Source organism: Felis catus, chromosome B3, assembly GCF_018350175.1.
Source record: "Felis catus isolate Fca126 chromosome B3, F.catus_Fca126_mat1.0, whole genome shotgun sequence".
Taxonomy (NCBI): domain Eukaryota; kingdom Metazoa; phylum Chordata; class Mammalia; order Carnivora; family Felidae; genus Felis; species Felis catus.
Genome location: NC_058373.1, coordinates 44,419,832 through 44,442,377, shown reverse-complemented (window position 1 = coordinate 44,442,377; position 22,546 = coordinate 44,419,832). Strand labels below are relative to the sequence as shown.

The following is a 22,546-nucleotide window of genomic DNA, read 5'->3' as shown; positions in this document are numbered from 1 at the left end:
CCAGCAGCAGCAAAACTTAAAGGGCCAGACTCTCATGATAATAGGGTGTATCTGAGGAGCCATTTGTTCTCAGAACTAAATAGCACATGCGTACAGACCAGGAATCAACTAGATTTATTGGCTCAATACTAAGGCTTCAGAGCTCAAAGATATCAATAGAATCAATGAACTTTCCAAAATTTGCTTTCTTCAGGGGTAAGTAGTAGAAAGAATGTTCATCCAGGATTCAGAAGACTGGGTTCAAATTCCTGTTCAAATGTCACTAGCTGTGTGTCTTCGAGCCAAAGAGCTAAACATCTCTGAGAGGCAAATATAACAAAAGAAAAATAAAAAAAAATTTAAAAGCATGGGACTTCAGGAAACAGGCAAAGTCACAGCTGAGCCTTTTTAATGGGATCATAATGCCTACCTCATTGAGCTATCAAGGGGGTAACAGGTGCAACAGGTACCAGGATAACTACAAAACCTACATAAAATGACAGCACATGCCTCCACCAAAAAAAGGGAAGGGAGGAGTCAAACCAGGAAATCCTTCAAATCCTTCTCTGAAATCCTTCTTGGTCAATCTTTAGTGGAGATCCTTTTGGTGAGGATCCTTTGCTTGCTCCTGTGGAGTATCTATTAGGTGACAAGCAGGACCACCTTCTGGGTGTTCAATCTGTGTAGCCACACAGTGACCTCCACTGAGAAGGGATTAATTCACAATTAAAGGGAACTGGAGTTAATGCCCTGCTGTCACTGTCTTCAAATTCTTAACTTTGAACAAAGAGCCCTACATTTTCATTCTGCACTACAAATTATATAGCAGGTATGGTACATAGCACTATGCTCAGCATCCAGGACACAGCAATAAAACAGACCAGCACCCTCAAGAGGTTCCAAGCTAGTGTATTACTTTAGAAGCAAATCCTACAAAACAAAAACAAAACACTTAAGGAAAGATATTAAGTTGGGTATTTTATTCCTCGCCCGAAAGTGAGACTGAAAGCTCTAAAAATTAAAGCAGTTACTTACCCTTAGGACAGACCCTGGTTTGCACACGAAACACACACCTACCCCTAAAGACTCACCTGGCCATCCACTTCTGAGGTGAGAAAATATCTTCCTTGGACTGTTACAGCTCCTTGAAGCACATCCACCTAGCTACAGCATAGACAACTGAGTGCCTAAAGCAGTGGTTCTTAAATGTGGTCTTTAAGCATTATCAGCATCACCTGGGAGCTTGTTAGAGATGCAAATTCTCAAGCCCCACTCCAGACCTCCTCAGTGAGAAACTCTGGGTGTGGCATCCAGAAATCTGGGTTTTAACAAGTGCTCCAGGTGATTCTGATGTGTGGGCTACAGTTTGAGAACTACTGTCCTAGACAACAAAATAGAATCACTTTGAAATTTGTTTGCTATCTTTTTTCTTTTCTATTCTTTTTCTTTTCTTTTCTTTTCTTTTCTTTTCTTTTCTTTTCTTTTCTTTTCTTTTCTTTTCTTCTTTCTTTCTTTCTTTTTTTTCTTCCTTCCTTCCTTTTTTTGTTTGTTTGTTGTATTTTGTTTGATTTTGGCAGGAGAGAGTATATTGGGAAATTGATGGGGTTGGGCCCTCCCAGCATCCACCCCTAAACCACAATCACCAGCAATTCCCAAAGATCCGGATCTCTTTGTGTGTTTCCTGCAAAATTCAATTTAACTCACACACTTTGTTTTTGCCTGTTCATTCAAGACACAATGTAGCCCGGAGTCCCCTGTGAACAAATATCCCATTTGCACATGTCAAGTATCTGATTCATTTAGACTTATCCCAATTGCTTAATGTTTGCAACAGAAGCCTCCGTGATACTCTTCATCTACACAGCTGAGTTAATGCCCTTGGACAAAGGGGGCCTGGTGTTTGGGTGAGCTCCCATGAGCCTGACAGCCACAAAGAGAAGCTTGTTGAATGCACACATAAAAAAGGGAAGAGATAGGAGGCAGAGACTCTGATCTTTATGACCCTCTGATTATTCTATCAGTTAGTTAAAACATAAATCCATCCCCCAACCTAACAAAATACTATTTTACTTCCTTTTACTCCATATTTTATCTTTTATAGCCAATAAAACATAAAAACCTTACAAAGGTTATGTTCTCATCAATTTTTGCAGTAAATGACAATAAATTAAGTGGAGGTTACTGCAGTAGCAACACAGATGTCAGCTTGAAACTTTCTGGAAAGACGATCCTCCCCTCCCACTATTGATGTTCATAGTTGCTAGTCAAAGACTTCATTAAAATTAAAGCCCAATTTTAATCATATTGCCATTCTATTTCCTTAAGTAGTTACATGGTGTCTAGCCTTTCTCTTGTATCTTAAATATCTGCTATGGGGATATTAAAATAGCAAATAAAAAAGAATGTGAAAACATGAAAACTTAAATATTTGTCAGGAATGAAAAAAAAAAAAGCTACATTCTGCTGAATCACGTTGAGTCCAAGGTCCTCCAGTTCTCATTGTGAAAGACAGTCTCCCAAACCTCCACAACACTAAATAGTTCCCAGATGTATAAACTCAAAGTTCTTTTCCATTTATATCAAAATCATTCAACCAATGTTTGCCAGAAGTTCCAATACATGAGTTAGTATTAAGCACCTAGAACACTACCTAGACCACAGTAAGGGCTCTGTAAGTATCAGCTATCATTCTCATTCATTGTTGTTGTTGCCATTATCACTACATGCTACACCATGCTATTATGTGCTAAGTATCTACAATGACAAGCAAGACAGATGTGGCTATCCTGCTCCCATGAAGCTCAAAGGCTAGTGGCAGAGACACATATCGATCAGATAATCACACAAATAAAAGTAAGTCACAAACTGTTACAATTAAGATACAACCCATTTGGGGCTGGGGTAGTAAGAAAAATCCAGAGTACTTTTATATCATTTTATGATTTTGAAACCTCTTGGATATATAATTTGGACCAAATCATGACCCTTCCCCAGATGTTTTTCAAGATCCTTCCATATTACTATGCAAATTCCAACTGTACAGCAGTCAAGAAGATTTCTAAACAAATGTTCATATTTCATTACTATACTACTCCATACCGGAAATATTTCCTCAATTTTACAGATTATAACTTATTTTTGTATACTGTCAACATTTAGAAATACAGAAAATGGGATATCTCAAGAAACAAACCATATATATTCAATGAATCTTCCATGAATTCTCTCATGACTTTATGAATTAAAATTAATTTATAATTAAATTATAAGCCAAATTAAAGCTAGGGTTTACCTTTAAGTATGCAAACTACCTTCTTGAACTTTATCGCATGTTATTACATGAATTACTTTATTAAAAATATTTTTTATTCTCCTAACATTTTTTTGCTATAAAATAAGTTTTCTGGTGACTTCACTTAGACCCAAGAGCAAGAAAGAAATTACCTGACCCACAGAAAGTGGAGACCCATTCTCAAATAGAATCTAACAAGGAGAACTGGAGGCATTCAAAAAGGCCCAGGGACATCTCCACAGTCAGAGTCACACTGAAGTGTGTTAGAGCAAGAGAAAATCCCAATCCTCCAGCTTCTTTATAACATGGCAGGAGGGCCTGGCTCTGGGTTCAGGGCCCCATGTCTGGAGTCCAGCTCTACCTCTTTGCGTCTGAACTTCGTATCTGAAAAGACAAGTAGCTTAACCTTTTGCAGTTTCAGTCTCTTACTCTGTAGAGTGGGTACCTCCCTCATAAGGAAGCAATACGACTGGATGAAAGAATGTTTGCAAATGCTTCTTAGCATAATGCTGAAACAGAGTAAGCACTAGTTAGCAATACTTCAAATCTCTCAAAACTCTGTTGCCTAATGAGATAAAACCTAAAGTTACAACTAGTATAATAAAACAAACAAACCAGGACCTGGAAACCCAGTTTCCACTGCCTATTAACTCCCACTTGGGCACAATAGCCTAGGATTCCTCATGGGAGTAGAGGGTGGTTGCTCCTGGGAAGCACACTTCCTCTGAGCCTTTAGAGGCCTCTACAGCCTGACCTCCTTACACACATTCAACCCTAGCCCACACCTCACAGAACAATTTATTACCAGAGTAGAAACTGCCTCTAAACCAACATGTCAGACAGAACTTTGCCCTCCATAGTTCTCTCATCAGGCACACTACTTATATGCAATTGCAATCAATTCCAGCATGCTAAGAACTTTAAACCACTCATGGATAAAAAAAGTCTGTAGACAGTCATCTATTCGTTTATCCATTTAAAACACTTGTGTTAACTGCACGCTGAGTGCCAAGCTCCATGCTAGGCCTACATACAAGGACGCTAGAGACTCAGTCTTTGTCATCCGTGTTCACAGTCTTGGAGGAGAAAGACACTTAATAGAAAGTTTCAATATAATGTACTCAGCATAGTGAAAAAGCTGCACACAAGATGCTAAAATGTTTTTTTTCTTTTAGGAATGTAGCCTTGGAAGAGAAATATTCAACATTTAAAGAAAAAAATGCTCTTCCAAAACAATAACTATATTACCACCTTTGATTAGCTAACTAATACAGGTCAGTTGTAAATGAGCCATAAAATGAATATAAGCAAAAAAGAAATATATAACTATAATACCCTCTGAAGTAACTACTGTTAACATTTAGCTTTATGGCCATCTGGATTTTAAACTTATATACCTATTTCTAAACAAGATAGGAGACCATTTTATACAGAGATGGTAACGTGAGTTTTTTACTTATCAACAAATATATGTGGAGCACCCTGATGGCTCAGTCAGTTAAGTGTCCAACTTTTGGTTTCGGTTCAGGTCATGATCTCACGGTTTGCGAGTTCACGCCCCGCATAGGGCTCTGCACTGACAATGTGGAGTGTGCTTCGGATTCTCTCACTCTCTGCCCCTCCCCCACTTGCGCGCGCGCGCGCGCGCGCGCGCGCGCTCTCTCTCTCTCTCTCTCTCTCTTTAACAAAAAAACAAAAAAAAAACCTTTAAAAAACATATGTAAACAGATTGCTGGAGTATTAAATGCTCCTCTAATTTATTATCATTTAAGTGAATGCATAGTATTTCTCTGTAGGTTTCATAATTTCCTTAACTATTCTCTACTATTAGATATTAGGCTGCTTACAACTTTTCAAGCTATCATAAACATTACGACATTCTTACACATCTTTTTTTTTTTTTTTAATTTTTTTTTCAACGTTTTTATTTATTTTTGGGACAGAGAGAGACAGAGCATGAACGGGGGAGGGGCAGAGAGAGAGGGAGACACAGAATCGGAAACAGGCTCCAGGCTCTGAGCCGTCAGCCCAGAGCCCAACGCGGGGCCCGAACTCACGGACCGCGAGATGGTGACCTGGCTGAAGTCGGACGCTTAACCCACTGCGCCACCCAGGCGCCCCCTCACACATCTTTTCAAACCAGTCAATCATTTCTCCAGAGTAACTTCCTGGAAGGTGGAATTGTTGGATCAAATGGGTATGCAAATTTTTAAGGCTTTGATACCTATTACCAAATTGCCCTCCAGAAGAGTTGTATCATTTAGTGTAACCATTTCCCCGAATCTTCACCTTTACTGTATAGCATCACTTTTTTACTCTTTGCATTTTTAAATTTTAATGTACTCACCTCAGCTAAAAATGTTGCTTACAACAGTGTCTTTTAGAAGTTATTATCACACTTGCTGAAATTAGGCAGCTTTGAGCTGCCCAATCATTTTAGCTGGTGTTTGGGGCAAAGTGCTCCTCAAACTCTATCATGCATAGAAATTACCTAAAGATCTTGTTGAAATTCAGAATCTAATAAAGCAGGTCTAAAAGAGACTGAGAAGCTGCATTTCTAATAAGCTCCAGGTGATGCCAATGCTGCTGGTCCATGAACTACACTTTGGAGAACAAGGACCATAATTCTCTTATCTCAAGGTCCCTCCCAGTCCCAAAAAGATGTGCCTGTTTCCCCAGAAGCTTCCTCCTCAAAAGTGCCCTGCAGGAGCAAAATTATTCTACCACTAACTCCTTGCGCTAACTTGAACAATTCACTGAACTTCAAAGGGCCTCAATGCACCCATCTGAGAAATGAAAAGCTTGGAGTAGCTGGCCTTTAAGTTCCTTCCCATCTCCAATATCGAAGGAAGTTCTCCTTTGCCCAAATATGACTAGGTGTATCCTATATTTCTTCCCACTAGGACAATTTTGAATCTCTTATTCCCTTCGTGCCAAAGGACTGCACTTAAAAGTGAGGCCAACTGAAGAGCTGACATTCAAGCAGCTGGTGACATTCATTTCCTCACCCCCAGGGAAAAGCATCACTGGAAAGAGGGCATTCTACTCCAAATGACATTTCTCCTGGTGGTGCCTATTCATGAGGACATACATTATTTTCTCTTCCCAAAAGGAACAGGTTTAACAAGAACCTAAGGCTAATTTGTCCATTAAAGGAACAAAGAGTGGAATAAGGGAGGAGGCTGACAGAAATACTGCATCTGTAAATACCTTGCCAAAGAGCCTCCAGAAGTCAGGGGGAGTTCCACTGTCCTCGATAATATTTCACTTGTAATGGCTACTCCCTTCTGTGGTGTTTTTCCCTCTCGCTTTTCTGCAACACTGGAAGGTGGGCAGAAGCAGAACATGATCCTTGATACCTGAGTTGACTGAAGTGGTTGCCTAAATAACACAGAATCAATAGGCATAGTTTCTTCTTTGCCAATAATATGAAAATGCTGTGCTTCTCATCCTGTAGGAGCATCAACTATGCATTACGTACCCTAACAGGAGACAGATTTTAATGTTAGTTCAATTAAGTTACTGAATAAGACCACAAATGGTGCTTACTTCAATTGCTTATTTCTGAAAGACTGGACCAGAATGATTTATTTTTAATAACAGTTACCTTTCCTCCCCACCCCACCCCCCAACGTTTTTCTCCTGATTCTTTCCATTTACTAGCAGGGAGTTTAATTTGTCCACTAATTTTTTTTTTTTTTTTTTTTTTTGCTCACTTTAATTTCCTTCAGCTTCCTTTTTTTTTTTTTTTTTTAATAAATGTCAGCAGTGGAACGATCCACCCTTTTCACTTGCAAAGGGTGAACAGAAAGCTACTATATTTCTCTAGGACATTTACAAAGAGTTATCTTCACCTTAAGAAGAAACTGAATCAAAATAAATGTCCAGTTCCTTCAGCTTCCTTTAAATACTTCCTCAGTTTTGTTTTTTTTGCGTGTGTGTTTTCTTTTTTTTTACTCCTAAGGGAACTTTTAAAAAAAGGTATCAAACTCTTTTGCCTTTCTCTTACATGGATGGTATCCTGCCCTACTTTCCAGGGTCTCCCACAAAGTCGGGAGGCTTTTGTTTCTTAAGTTAGACCTGAATTAGGCATGTTGATCAACTCTAATCAAGGACATTGGCCAAATTGCCAGAACCAAAAATACAATAAACAAAAAAAATCATCTAGCATCTTGTACTTTTTTTAATGTTTATTTATTTTTGAGATGGGGGAAAAGGGGCAGAGAGACAGAGGGAGACAGAGGATCCGAAGTGGGCTCTGTGCTGACAGCTGAGAGGCCGATGTGGGGCTCAAACCCACAAACCGTGAGACCATGACCTGAGCCAAAGTCAGACGCTTAACTGACTGAGCCACCCAGAGTGTTCCTAATATCTTCCACTTTTAATATTTATGCTGGTGGCCATTCCCCTGAACCCACTTCCATTCTTCAAGCCCTGAGCCCCTTGTTCTGAGCTGTTTTAAGTCTCTTGCTCTCCTATTTCGAGGTGGAGCCCCAGCCAGAACACATTTCTCTGAAGAGCTGCTGCCCTAATACCTCCCCATCACTTTGCAGATTGTCAGCAGGACCCAAGCAACAAAAAGATCAATAAGAAAACAAATCCCACCTTATTAGGTCTTGTTTGATCTTAAACCCATACCATCCAAGATTTCAGCTGCATAATGCTGGCTCCAGACAAGAGGGGCAGAGTTTTCTTATGAAAATAAATTAGACAAGCACACAGAAGAAAGAGAAAATGGATGCGCAACTACTAAAATGTTCGAGAGCCTTAAATATGGTCAGCAAGCTAAGCAAAGGGCAACGGTTTCTTTTCCTTTCTTCTTTCGCCTTCTATCCTCTACTCTCTATTCTCCCTGCAACAAGACAAATATCTTTTCTTTCAATGTACATTTTTAAGGTACTACTTTTCAGGCAGGGATGGCTTTATTTCTTTTGTATGCTGGGGTTTTTTTTCCACACTGAAATTATAATGTATACTAAAGATGGCAAATGCAAGCCCTAGGAGTCTCCTTGCTACAATCCATCAGCCACGATAATAGCAAGATGAATATATTGTCAGGAACCTGCGCGCAGCATTTCATTGATTCCACTCCCTCCCCTAAGAGTGGCTCCACCAGCGATTACATTATTATTAAAGCTTCCTGGACTCACTCCAAATGCAGGTTGCAACTACCGTTGAAAGGGAAACTTATAAAAAGTGAAAGAAAATAGACATTCTACAGAACTTAAAAAAAAATTAACCTTTTCAGACTTTTATTCCATCCTACATACCCATAAATAGACCAGCTTTCGGGAAATAAAGACTAATCCAATATTAATAACATAAAGCTCAATTTCTCATTCCATATGATCATTAATATTGCTTTAAAAATCACGAGAAATCTCTTGGACTTCTTAAGCTTTGTAATTCATTTCTGTACACCAATTCAAGAAACCTCATTAATTTAGGTGGCCTTTTTGTGGTACATCTGAGGCACACAAATATTTGGATTTTTTACCTTAGGTCAGAGTTTAAGAAAAAATTAACTTATTTTCAGAAAGGATTTATGAATGTGGAAAAATCGTTTGACAGTAGCATGGCTTAGTTTTCTAATTTGCAAATAAGATAGGCTACACAGAATATAAAAAGTAAAAATTGAAAGAAACATAGAGAAAAGCTTTATATAAATAGAGGGGGATTTTAAGAAAGAAAAAAATCTTATTATATCCTTAACATTTATTCCTATAACCTAGTTTCAATATTCCAATCAAACAGAAGATGGAAGAGCTTTGATTTAGAAGGGGAAAAAAATCCTTTGAGCATTGATCGACATGTGATTTGTACAATTATTTTACCTAGACTTAACTCCCTATGCTCTACTCTCTAGTCAGTGGATTGACTGAGATGCTATTTCCATTGAGCTGGGTTTACAATTATCCTTAAACAAGTGAAACTTCAAAGGCTGCTCAATAGGTATTTTCTGTTCTTCATTAGAACTCGTAAATGTATAACCTGCACATAAACAAGTCACTCTACCTAATTAAATGGAATCTCTTCATCTCTATTAAAAATTTAGAAGTGCTGCTTAAGTATAAACATGTCATTTGAAAGGGGGGGGGGTGGAGAACCTCATAACATCCGTGAATAACCATCTGAATCTCCTTTAGGCAAAACCATGTTAATAATAGTGCACATGCCCATAAATTTTTCTAATTATTTTATTATCAGTAAAGATTGTTTAAATGTAAAGGATATTCATTGTTGGCAATAATGCCCTCAAGTATTATCTGTCCACGAGGGAAATGCAGTCCGAGTGCTTTAATTTACTTCAAAGACAATCACATAGCCTTTCCCCTACTTCATTTCTCTAGTATCTGTATCCTGGAAGAGGTAACACAGCACTTTCTCTGACAATTTTATCTAGATTAGAGAATGGATTTGTTTGGTTGCTTTTGTTTTTTATTCAATTACATATCTAGATTCCAAATTCTTAGGAAAATTATCCATAAAGGATGTAGTTTGGAAATGAAAATGCTCTTAAAGTGTTTTGAGTTTGTGTTTTTTGGTCTGTTGTTAAAGACAGTAAAGGTTTTTAAACTCTTTTGCCCCCTTTTTAGAAATTGATGGAGGAATTATAAAGCATCTCCAGCTAAACCAAGTAGTTTAACTTGTGCTCAGGGTTTACTTCTCAGGCTCCCAACATTCTTCAAAAAGTCTCTTTTCATAAAATTTGAAACAATATTTGTGACACTGAGCTTTATGTCACAAGACCAGCCTGAAATTGTAGCACGTAAATGTTTGAGAAGGTCGATGTAGATTTTTGAGCTGTGAGGTGTTTTGTTAGAGCGCTCTCTTGTGGTAAAATGCCATCAGCATGATTTCTGTTCCACATTTTTTTAAAGGGCACATTTAGCAATCCATAGCAACATAATTTTGACAAAGATAAGATGCAATGTGGGGTTGAAGCTTCTAGTATCTTGTTGGATTTTGGACCCTTCTCGCCTCCCCCCCCCAAAAAAAAACTTAAAGTGCATTCACTCCATCAAAGAGGAATGTTTTAGAGTTCTTAGATTATAAGAACTCTTAAAATACACGGCGTTAAACACATACAGAAAGCAACATTCCTTACTCATTTGGGAACATAGAAAGTCTTCCTCATGAAATGACACCCATCCTGAATGTCCTTTAGCTGGCCATGTAAGGGATGGTTTCTTTCCCTAGAATCAATACTACTGTCAGATACTGACAGCATGAGGTTGATATAGTGTCTGGGTGGATAATGTCACCCATCACTGCCCAAGATGTCTTAAAATGCTATGATGTCAAGTGCACACATCTGCAAGGAAAATATATCTTCAGTGCAGTGAGGGCCCACCTGCCTCAGTCCCTGAATGGAAGTGAGTGTGACTTTTCTCTGATACCTCATCCTATAGGACTACAGGAACTCAAAGTGAGGATACCAATACTGAAGGAGTTAATTACATTCAAGTATTTCCATAATTTGTTACTATGTAAAATATAAACCATTTCCATGGCTTCAGAATGCTCTATCTACAAGCTTCACTAAAAATAAATATCTCTGTGATAAGTCCCACCCTTAACCAGGAAACCTGGTTATGAATGAGACATGAGTCCTTCTCTTTGATAAATCAAATTTCAGGCCTCGAAGAGACCCTGGAGAAGATGTATTTCAAAGGTGTTATTTCACAGAACGAAAAAAAAAAAAAAGAGGTGTAGGGATTTTCCCAAGGTCTCATAGTAAAAAAACAAAACGAAACAAAAAAACCAGTAAGCCTGGAATTAGAAGGGAGTGTCTCAGCGACAAGTAGCATGACTTGTCATCCTTGGCTCCATCCTGTCGAAGAGCTTTCCAGGATCCAGTTCCCTATCCTGGCCTGTAGTCCACCATCTGACTCAGTGGTTCCTGAATTGCTACTAAAACTTCTGTCCTGTTACTGAGTGGTCTTTCCTGGTTCTTTGCTCATACTGATAAATAAGTAACAACCATACTCTTTAACACAAGACTAGCATGGATTGAAAACCACAACCAAACTCAATATAATGATAAATACAAAACATTCTCCCTGGAAATTTCTGAAATTCCCATTCCATGTAGGTTCATGTACCATGAAACTTGTCAGCAAAACTTCTTATACAAAATGGAATTTGAGTATGTAAAGGAACTGATAATATGCCATTTTTTATTTTAAATGCCCCTCCATGAATGGTTTTATAGGTTATTAGGAAGTACCTTTTAGTCATTTATGAAAATAAAAGTCCATAGAATGATTTAATATAGGTAAAAGAACTGAAGAGATGTCTTTAATCCGTTGCCTTCAGCTGATACATTACATACAGATGTGTTCCTAGGCCAAATGGTGCTCTAGGGTTGATGGACTTCCACCAGGATCTGATGTGATTGTGGTAGTAACAGAGATGCCCACAAGATGGCACTCTTCTTTATTTTTAATTCATTGTAAGCAAAAAAATAAAATAAAATAAAATAAATGTATGTCTGATTTTCACACACTCAGATAAACAGGACTGTGAGGTATGTAGCTAATTTCATGTGCTTTATGTTGTAACATACATCACAGTTAATGAAAATCTGCTCCCCACTTCCCTGAGGTTGAGGCATGTGACAATGGAGAGCTTCTGTCTGACTCTCTCCAAGACCTGTGTGGTGTGTGTGTAGGTGTGGGTGTGTGTAGGTGTGGGTGTGTGTGGGGGTGGGAGTGTGTTTGCGTGCACTTGCGCACACACAGGTGTATGTACATAATGCAAAATTCTTTATTTTTCCTAAGAGATAATGTTTGTCTCAAAAGTATGTTAATTAAATTCTATCCATCTTAAGAGTTTTCTATCTTCAAGGATAAAGTAGAGAGTCTCCAACCACTGCCGCTTCCTCTACAAACCTCCCCTCCCGAAGGGACTTTACTGTCTCTCTCTCTCTCTCTCTCTCTCTCTCTCTCTCTCTCTCTCTCTCACACACACACACACACACACACACACACACACACACACACACACACACCAGTTTCTCTCCAGTGTATTGAAATAAGAAAGTTTTTGTAGTTATCTTCAGTAGGCAGCAGCTAGCATTTGATTTGGCAGGAAGATGGGTGAAAAGAAAATAGCATATGGAGGTTACAAGAAGACTTCAGTGACTGGGCCAGAGTTCTCAAAGCTTGATTTCAAAGAACTCTAGTTCCACAAATTGGACAGAAATATTTTTCTAATAAAATAAATAAATGGCTTTCCAACAAGTGGTGCTGGAACAACTGAATGTCCATATATAAAAAAAGATGAACCTGAACACAGACATTACACCTTGCACAAAAATTAACTCAGAATCGATCACAGGCATAAATATGAAATGGAAAAATATAAAAACTTCTTGAAGAAAACATAAGAGAAAATCTACATGACTTTGGGTTTGGTAATGAGTTTGTAAATACAACGTCAATAGCACAGATTATGAGAAAAAAACTGATAAGCTGGGCTTTATTAAAATTAAAACTTCTGCTCTGTTAAAGACACTGCTAAGAAAATGAAAAGACAAGCCTGGAAGACTGGAAAGAAAATGAGAAGATAAACTGAAAGAAAATATTTGCATAATACATGTCTGATAAATGCTTCATATCCAAAGTGCAAAAGAACCTTAAAAGTCAATATTAAAAAAAATAAAAGGCAGAATAAAAAGGAGGCAAAAGATCTGAACAGACTCATCACTAAAGAAGATCTACAAATGGCAAATAAGCATATGAAAATGTGCTCAACATCATTTGTCCTTAGGGAATCGCAAGTGAAAACAAGATACTACTATACAACTATTAGAATGACTACATCCAAAAAACTGACAACACCAAATGCAGGTGAAGATACAGAGCAACAGAAACATACATTCATTGCTGACGGGAATGCAAAATGGTTCAGCCATTTTGAAAGACAGTTTGGCAGTTTCCTACAAAATTAAACACAGTCTTAACATATGACTCAGCAACTGCACTCCTAGGTATTTATCCAAATGACTTGAAACTTATATCCGACAGAAATCTGCAGATTGGAAGCAACCAACATGTCCTTTAACAGGTAAATGGATAAACAACTGTGGTTCATCCAGACAATGGAATACTAGCCAGTGATAAAAAGAAACAAGCTATCAAGACACAAAGACATGGCTCAACAAAAGAAGCCAGTCTGAAAAACCTACCTGCTGCATGATTCCAATTATATGACATTCTGGAAAGACAAAACTGTATAGACAGGAAACAGATCAGTGGTTGCCAGGAGTCTGGAGGGTGAAGTTGGGAACATGAATTGCAATGGATTCTGGGGGGGGATGCTGAAACTATTCTCTGTGTTACTGTAAACTAGATGCAAATTAGAAAAAAAAAATTACTTAGGAGGACAGAAGATCCCAGAATGGAATACAAATTGTGACAAGCAACCAACTATATTACAAATGTGTGAACATTTGTTCACACCTCACTGAACGGAGTGGGGAAAATGGTACTGACTGAAGCAACTTTGGAAATGAGCAGAATCTGTAACACCAAAGTAAAAAGGAACTGTACGTGGTACTGTGCTCCAGCTGATAAAGCTGTTTTCCTTGGGGATTTGGGTTAAAAATTCTGATACTGCTATACATGTATACTAGAATTAAACAATTAAGTAAATGGATGATAAATGTCAGGAACCTCATTTCTCACTGTTGGAGAAATCTGTGAGAATTTACAGATAAATGAGGGGAGAAGGCTAGAGTGATCCGTGTAGTGACAAATTAGAGTTGGAGATACTAGTATGAATGAACTCATGTTTAGTTTAATGTAGATACAGATGGTTACATATAGAAAAATTTAAAGATAAGTATAACGCATATATTTTCTTGCTCTTTTACAGCTGAGAGAACCTAGAAGCAATATCCCAACAGCAATGAGCACACTTAGGGCCCATATTTTGGTTTCTAATGCTAATTCTCCAATGAAGGGAACCAGGGCTGCTTGGAAAAATGGCAGATTCAAGGACTGGGGCAGGAAATATACAAGATGAGCCTGGAGCATCTTGCAGTGCCAGAGAGGAAAAAAAAAATTTAACTTGATGTATTACAGGGACACAGGAGCCATCTAAAAGAGCTCCCAGTAGCCAAAGCTAAAACAATTTGAGCAATAAAGTTATACTGGATTATAATCCAAAATATGAAATAAATATCCATGATCCCATACTAACATAAATGATCAAATAAATAATAGGAATGAATAAATAAGGAAAAGACACAAATCCACCATGATAAATTCCAAGTTAATTGCATAGATACTCTATCCTCAAGGAGGTGGTGCACAACTTCCAACTCCTTAAGTGTGGGCTGCACAGAGTGACCTTCTTTCACAGAGAACAGCATGGAAAGAGAAGGAAAGAGTAACTTGACAGGGGAGAAACCTGACAAACTCTACCTCAGCTAGGTGATCAACATTAACATCAACAGTGACAGGTCATGTTGACAGGATGACTCTTGATATAAAATGATAAAAATGGCATTTTACCTCTATGATGTTCCTTCAAAAAACATATTACCCTAATCATGAGGAAAACATCAGACACATTCCAACTGAGGGACAGTCTACAAAATATCTGACAAGATAATCCTCAAAACTGTCAAGGTAACCAAAAACAAAGAAAGTCTGAGGAACTGCCACAGGACTACTAAATGTAGTGTGATATCCTGGATGGGAACTTGGTACAGAAAAAGGACATAAATAAAACCTGAGGAAATCTGAATGAACCATGGACTTTAGCTAATAATGTATCAATGTTGGTTTACTCATTGTAACAAATATATCATACTAAGGTAAGATGTTAATAAAATGAGAAACTGGGTATAGAGAATACAGGTACCCTCTGTACTATTTTCACAATAATTCTGTAAAACTAAAACTATTATAAAATTAAACGTTTAAGTTTTCAAAGGTTGAGTCTTTTCCCAATTAACACATAAACACACACACACACACACACACACACACACACACACACACACACACACACAATTAATGGCAAGATTTTTCTTCCATTTTTATTAAAATTCTGATGCAGAGGCAGTAGAGTGAGCGATTACCAACAAAGGTATTGGAATAAGATATTTGAGCTCTGCCTCTCCTAGCTGTATGCCTTTGAGAAAGCTGCTTAACCTGTCTGAACCTCAGCTCTTTCAGTCGAATGGAATCACGATAACCTACTTCTTAGGCATAACGCAAAAATTAAATGTCATAATCTGTATCAAGCACTTAACACAGTGCCTGCCACAGAGTAACTTCAAAAAATATTGCTATTACTGGCTACCTAGTGTGGACTGATTGACAAAACAAATGTCCTGGTTTACTTAGAAAAACTCAGAATATGCAAAATCTTTTTTTTTTTAAGTACTTTTCCTTGTGATGAGAACTTTTATATTTTTTGTGGGGTTTTTTTTTTTTTTTGAGAGAGAGACACAGTGAGGGTGGGGGAGGGGCAGAGAGAGACGGAGACAGAATCTGAAGCAGGCTCCAGGCTCTGAGCTGTCAGTGCAGAGCCTGATGTGGGGCTTGAACTCACAGACTGTGAGATCATGACCTGAGCTGAAGGTGGATGCCCAACCGACTGAGCCACCCAGGTGCCCCTATGCAAAATCTTTATATCAAGTCCTTTATTGTGGATGTGAGAATGATAAATTCTTTTTTTTCATTTTTCAGTTTTTTCTAAGTTTATTTATTTTTGAGAGAGAGAGAGAGAGAGGGGCACAAGCAGGGAAGGAGCAGAGCCACACAGAATCCAAAGCAGGCTCCAGGCTCTGAGATGTCAGCACACAGCACCATGCAGGGCCCGAACCCACTAGCCATGAGATCATGACCTGAGCAAAGTCCGATGCTTAACCGACTGAGCTACCAAGGCACCCCGAGAGAAAAAAAAAATTCTTAATCTTACTCTATCAAGTACCAACATCAATTCCAGAAAAATATTCAAACAGCTATTTACCCTAGATTCAACCAATATATTCTAACTAATAGAAAGCCTTTCTGGTGAGACAGATTTGGGGGTTTCTTCTCTAATTTCCTCAATCTGCCTCCTGGGCTCAGCCCATACAAATGAGTTTTTAGTCCCTAGCTCTGTGAGGACAGTCTGAAAAAGGTGTCCTCTCTCCCTTCTCTTCACCTTGCCCTTGTGTCTTCTTTTGCTCTGCCTTTTCTTTCACTCCATCACTCCCCTTCCTCTCCCCAAACCTGTCCATGCCTCTCCTTTGATATACATGGAGCAAGTATCTTCTGTTCTATCTCTGCTCCATGTTCAAGTCCAAAGAATGGAGGAGAAAATGGAGAGGACTAAAACGCAATCAAACTCTATACCCAGAAATGGTTAACTTCCACTAGCAAACCTTCTTAAATGTTATTGAGCTAATACGGAAGTCCTCCAAAGGCTTACTTCTACAACCTAGCCTCAGCAAGAGCCAGTCTCCATCCAGGAAAGGAGGTGAGGAAAGATACAAGAAGGACCATCACTATAGATGACATTTCCTAGAAATATTTTATGTATAAATTTTTGAGGCATGGAACCTGTACACATATGATTATAGAATTTTCAATCAAGAAAATTGCTCCTGGTTTATATAACACATGGAAGATGGGTCCTTATTCTGTGATGTCCCCAGAAGTGACTCAGAGGGACTTGACCACAAGAACAAGTCTGAAAGTCACCTCCCAAAATTAAGACTCACCATGCTGGTTTAACATGTTCATACAGAATAGAAAACATGTCTCTGAGGGCTTCCTGGCCTTTTCCATGCTTTCTGATCTGGTGGGACCAAAACTCCCCCAAATCTAGGCAGCTTGATATTTCCTACAGCTTTTACTACCGTAATTTAATTGCAGTCATTGTCACATGGTTTCAGAAAGTAAGCCCTTAACTCTTCTCCCTAAAGGAACTGGTCTGATCTTTAACAAAAGAGGCAAGAATATGCAATGGGAAAAAGACAGTCTCTTCAACAAATGGTGTTAGGAAAACTGGACAGCAACATGAAAAAAATGAAATTGGACCACTTTCTTACAACACACACACACACACACACACACACACACACACACACAACTTAAAATGGATTAAAGACCTAAATGTGAGACCTGAAATGACAAAAATTCTAGAAGAGAGCACAGACAGTACTTTCTCTGACACTGACTTTAGCAACATTTTTCTAGTTATGTCTCTTGAGGCAAGGGAAACAAAAGCAAAATATACTACTGGGACTACATCAAAGTAAAAAGTTTCTGCATAGCAAAGGAACAATCAACAAACTGAAAGTCTACTAATTGAGAGAAGATATTTTCAAATGACATACCCAATAAAGGGTTAGTATTCAAAATATATTTTAAAAAATGATACAACTCAACACACACACGCACATACACACACACACACAATCAAAATAGAAAATAGGCAGAAGACATGAAGAGACATTTTTCTAAAGACATACAGATAGCCAACAGACACATGAAAAAAGTGTTCAACATCACACATCATCAGGGAAATGCAAATTCAAACCACAATGAGTTATCACCTCACACCTGTCAGAATGGCTAAAATGAAAAAGACAAGAAACAACAAATGTTGCCAAGGATGTGGAGAAAGCGGAGCCCCGATACACTGCTGGTGGGAATACAAACTGGTGCAGCCACTGTGGAAGACAGTATTGAAATTCCTCAAAATATTAAAAATAGAATATATGTTCCAGTAACTCCGCTACTGAGTCTTTACCCAAAGAATACAAAACACTAATTTGAAAAGATATATGTACCCCTATGTCTACTCCAGCATTATTTACAACAACCAAGATATGGAAGCAACCTAACTGTCCATTCATAGGTGAATGGACAAAGAAGATATAATATATATATATATATATATATATATATATATATATACACTCAGCCATAAAAAAGAATACAATCTTGCCATTTGCAACAACACAGATGGATCTAGAGGGTACAGTGCTAAATGAAATAAGTCGGAGAAAGACAAATACCATATGATTTCACCCATATGCAGAATTTAAGAAATAAACAAAGAAAAAAAGAGACAAACAAAAAACAGACTTTTCACTTTGGAGAACAAGCCGATGGTTGCCAGAGGGGAGGAGGATGGGGAATGGGTGAAATAGGTGAAGGGATTAAGAGTACATTTATCTTGATGAGCACTGAGTAATGTAGAGAATTGCTCAATCACTATATTGTACACCTGATACTAACATAACACTGTATATTAACTATACTGGGACTAAAATTAAAAAGAAAGAAAATAAAATGATTTGTGCTAGGTCATCAGATTACATGATTTTCAGGAACAGGAGACACTGGCCATAACAAAACACTATTTCCTACCCATCATCATATACATATTCACCAACTTGATATGGTCCAAAGTTGATGGAAACTTAAAGGACAAAAAGTGGGGGTATCTGTCTCGCTGCCAAGAAGATGAATGATGTTAGCTATAAAATAAATTCAAGGACATGCCATACTACAATCCAAACACTGTACACTTCCCTGATGGACTTGTCCTGTCAGGTCTTGTGATTTGTTGACAGATAGGAAGGAATGAGGTAGAAGGCACATCCCAAGCTAACTATATGACAAAAAAAAAAAAAAAAAAAAGGCAAGGGGCACCTGGGTGGCTCAGTCAGTTGAGTGTCAGACTCTTGATTTTGGTTCCGGTCATGATCCCAGGGTTGCTGGATTGAGCCCTGTGTCCAGCTCCACGCTGAACATCGAGCCTGCATAAGATATTCTCCCTCTCTCTCCCCGCCCCCCCCCCCGCCCTTCTCTCCCACTCTCTCTCTTTCTGGAAGAAAGAAGGAAAGAAGGAAAGAAAGAAAGGGAAAGAAAGGGAGGAAGGTAGGAAGGAAGAAAAAAAGAAAGAGAAAGAAAGAAAGAAAGAAAGAAAGAAAGAAAGAAAGAAAGAAAGAAAGAAAGAAAGAAAGAAAGAAAAAGAGAAAGAAAAAGAGAAAGAAAAAGAAAGAAAGAGCCAAGAGAACCATGGAAGCTAAATTCCCAAATGGAAACAGGCCATAGAAGGACAAGCCACATAGGACCCCTGAAACTAAAGTCCACTGCCCTGTGCAAATACCATACAGTGGAAAGTCTCTCCTGTGTCTAAGAGGGGCAACTCTTTAATATTATACAGTATTACTTATTTATATATTACCTACCTGGTAACATATGAAACTTATTTATTTGACTAAATACTTCGGCTATACCAAACACTATGCGAGAGACATTACCCAAAGTATCCCTTTTAATCGTCACAACAACCCTGCGAGGTCAACAGTATTATTCCCAGGGAGGGCAGACCCATCAGGCACAGTGGGGAAACTCCCCGGAAAGAATTCAGCTTCCGTGAACTGGCAGGCTTACGCTAGGGTTCAAGGGATAGAGACCCGTGCTGGGGACGAGCCAATCATCCTAACTGCCCCCATGGCCGTCTCACCAGGGACTTGCAGCAGCAGAGCTGGATCCAGACACAGCCCAAACCCTGGGCACTCTCACATCTGCATTCTCTGCCGTGGGGTGGGGGGGGGTGGGGGGGTGGGGGGGGGGGCGGAGGGTATTTAAATCATCTCTGAGGAGGAGCCCTCAAAACAATGATATCTAAGTCAGAGTTCCATTATAAAACACACCAGAAGTCTACTAATGGAACTTCCGGTTAAATGTCTTACTTTGATTTAGTCCGCAGTTGAGCGCCGCACGTTTTGTTAGGCTCACGCCTCCTTCAAGACGCTTGGCCCGGCTTGCAGCACGACGACTGGCGGCGGAACGCGGGGCGGGAGAGGCGCGGTGGGCGGCTGCGGCCCCGCGGCCTCACACTCCCGAGCCTCCCAGTGGGCACCATAGCCACGGGTCCACGCGCCTCGTGGTACTCGACGGCTGCCCAGCCGACCTAGGCCCCCTCAGGGACGCGCCACTCGTTCTCAGCCCACCTCCTCTGGGCGCATTGGCGGCCGGCCACAGCGCGGAGTCTGCGCAGTACGTGCTGCCCCGTGGGGCGCCGGGAGAATAGTGACTGCGTGGCGGCCTGACGCTGCGCGGGAATAGCTGCGCATGCGCTTGGCTCAGCCCCGTAGCCCGCAGACCGATGGGTGTGCTTCCCCAGTGGGGCGTGCGAGACTTCCCACTTGGAATGGCCTGTTACGCGGGTGTAAACCCATTTCAAGAAAGAAGATGGAAACCGGGAGAGCGCTCGGCAGCCAATGTGCACAACAAGTGCTGGACATCAGCCACGGCGGGCTGGTGACCAGGGCGGCCAGCTGAAAAGCTTACTGTCCTCTTGCTTGGAAGTGCCCACCGTGTATCCAAGCGCGAGTTGCTCGCCCACCTGCATGTCACTACCCTGCTGAATGTCTCACGGTGAACCTCTGAGGCCCGAAGGACCTACTGGCACAATAAATGGATCCCCGTGGAAGACAGCCACTGACGTTAGCTCCCACTTTCAGGAAGTGCTAGATTTCATTGACCACGTCAGTGAATTGGGAAGCAACGTCCTGGTCCACTGTGAGGCTGGGATCTCCCATTCATACCTTATGAAGGCAAAGCAGTTCCGCCTCCAGGAGGCCTTCAATTAGGTCAATCAGATGACTGTCATCTAGCCCAACTTTGGCTTCCAGCTCTAGCAGCTCCTGCAGTATGAATTTGAGATCCTACCTTCCATGCCCACTCCACGGCAGCCTAGAGGAAGCAGCCAGGTCTTAATTTACAGGCTTCTTGCAGACACTGAGCCCTGATGTGCAACGTTCCTACTGCACATTCCCCACTTAAATGCGGGTGCCGGTGTCCACTCTCAGAGCTCTCCAGGAACCCCATGACCATAGCTACATCCTGCTAAAACTGGAATGGGGGAAACAGCGCAGCCCCAAGAACAATCATGATTTTGTTGTTTAAACTCACGGACATTTCAGGGCACCTGGGTGGCTCAGCTGGTTAAGCTGTGGACTCTTGATTTCAGCCCAGGTCATGATCCCAAGGTCCTGGGATTGAACCCCACGTCCAGCTTCATGCTGGGTGTGGAACCTGATTAAGATTCTCTGTCTCAGCCCCTCCCCTGCTCGTGCTCTTTCTCTCTCTCAAAATAAATAAACATTTTTTTTAATTAAAAAAAAAAAACAAACTCATGGGCATTTTCTATCTGGGGAGTACTGAAGACCTCACTCTCTCACACTGCCCCAATGGGATAGTGAGTGGTCACCAGGCTTGCAGAGAACTTCAGACTGACCTCAGGGATAGGTTCTTGGGATACAAGGAAGGCCAAGCCTTGAGAGCGCAGCCTGTCTGACTACTGTACTTGCAGACCCCCTGTCTTCTCAGGATTGCGCAGTCCTTGCACCTCAAAATTCGGTTTTTCATTTCAAGTGTAAGGCAATAAAACCTGCAGCAATGTGGGAGAAAGAAGTTGCTAGACCAGGAGAAAAGGCAGTTTCAAAGCCAATCCATTTTGAAGAAAGCACAATTTCCACCTTTTTTTTCCCCTTAACTTTGGCAGTCTTGGTACCTGTCTCTGTTGCTTCAGGACATAAGCTGATCATCTAGTCAGCAAAGTAACCCTGTAGGGTTTGTAGGGACATGATACATATGCTGATTTGAACCCTCAAATGTTTTTCAGACTCCCTTTGGGGTACAATGGAAGCAGTTGGTTGAAGTAGCAAAGATGTTGACATTTCTGGGTTTTCTTTTCACTATGCGTTCTTCCCTGAGTTTTGACTTTCTTATTCGTGCTTTCTCATTGCACCTCTCCACAAAGCAACTCTTGTGTCAGTTGAAAAGAGTTCTTCAGACCATAGACCCCAAATGACCCCTTTAAGGTGGTGGCAGTGGGTGCCAGGAGAAAAAGGGTTCCTAGTGGCTGAGTCAGTGGCATTGAAACAGTGACTCCCTCAGCTTACTATCCCTATATGTGCTTGTCTCATCTCTTGTGACACTTGTATTCTTCCCTGATCCTGGGGATTGTCTTCAAGCTGTTGATTTCTGGGATTTACAGATTTCGCAATGTGGTACTGCTTTTTTGTCTGTTAGTTCTCCGGGGGGAAAAAGCAATAATTTCTTAAAAACCCATACGAATGTGAAGAAAAGCAGTATATTACTGGTGGTTGTTGTTCATAATACAAAATAAAAATAGTAAAAGGAAAAAAAAAAAACTTCTATCCCACATCCCATGTTTTAAGAGCCACATTTTCTTTTGAGGAAATGATAAATGGCTATAAATCAAGTATGCTAAAGGATTAAT

At 39.9% G+C, this 22,546-nt stretch overlaps 2 long non-coding RNA genes, 1 other non-coding gene and 1 pseudogene across 3 annotated transcripts in view; 1 reads left to right on the top strand and 3 right to left on the bottom strand.

Annotated features, from left to right (window-relative positions):
• LOC123385912 overlaps positions 1-4,808 on the bottom strand; it is a 54,573-nt gene extending 49,765 nt beyond the window's left edge. Inside the window, exon 1 of the long non-coding RNA XR_006599178.1 lies at positions 1,071-4,808. This is a non-coding gene — a long non-coding RNA (uncharacterized LOC123385912). The remainder of the gene's footprint in view (positions 1-1,070) is intronic.
• The window catches only part of LOC111560982, a 126,736-nt gene extending 106,428 nt beyond the window's left edge, over positions 1-20,308 (bottom strand). The window contains exon 1 of the long non-coding RNA XR_006599180.1: positions 19,989-20,308. This is a non-coding gene — a long non-coding RNA (uncharacterized LOC111560982). The remainder of the gene's footprint in view (positions 1-19,988) is intronic.
• LOC111561221 lies at positions 7,029-7,158 on the bottom strand. Its single transcript, XR_002743576.2, has one exon.
• Positions 20,309-20,370: 62 nt separating the features above from the next.
• LOC101100215 lies at positions 20,371-21,273 on the top strand (annotated as a pseudogene).
• The last annotated feature ends 1,273 nt before the right edge of the window (positions 21,274-22,546 follow it).